This window comes from Ipomoea triloba, chromosome 15, assembly GCF_003576645.1.
Source record: "Ipomoea triloba cultivar NCNSP0323 chromosome 15, ASM357664v1".
NCBI lineage: Eukaryota > Viridiplantae > Streptophyta > Magnoliopsida > Solanales > Convolvulaceae > Ipomoea > Ipomoea triloba.
Window position 1 is genome coordinate 20,681,098 of NC_044930.1, and position 439 is coordinate 20,681,536.

The window sequence follows — 439 nt, forward strand, 5'->3', positions numbered from 1 at the left end:
TGGCCACCAAGATAGGTGTTGCAACTTTAGGATTTTAAAATCCTTGATAGACCTTGATCAGATCAAGAACTACAATTGGTGTGCCTATACACACAAGTGTATGGTTGACTCCATTCAATCATTTCAAAAGAATGAAAAGCAGTTCTTCACCGGACCGGTTGCATTCATCCTAGTAAGTTCACTTTATTTTGAATTTTCATTACTATTTTTATAAAATAATGACTTATTTGTTTGTAAATATAGAGTATTGAAGCTGTGAATATAGAGACATGAATGTGTGAATGTAGAACAACTAGTAATATAATTACTGAAATGTGTGAATGTGGAGTTTTCAATCTGTGAATATAGTGTATTGAATATGTGAATATAGAGTACTTAATGTGTGAATGTGTGATATAATTACTGAACAAGTATCACTGAAATGTGTGAATATGGACTT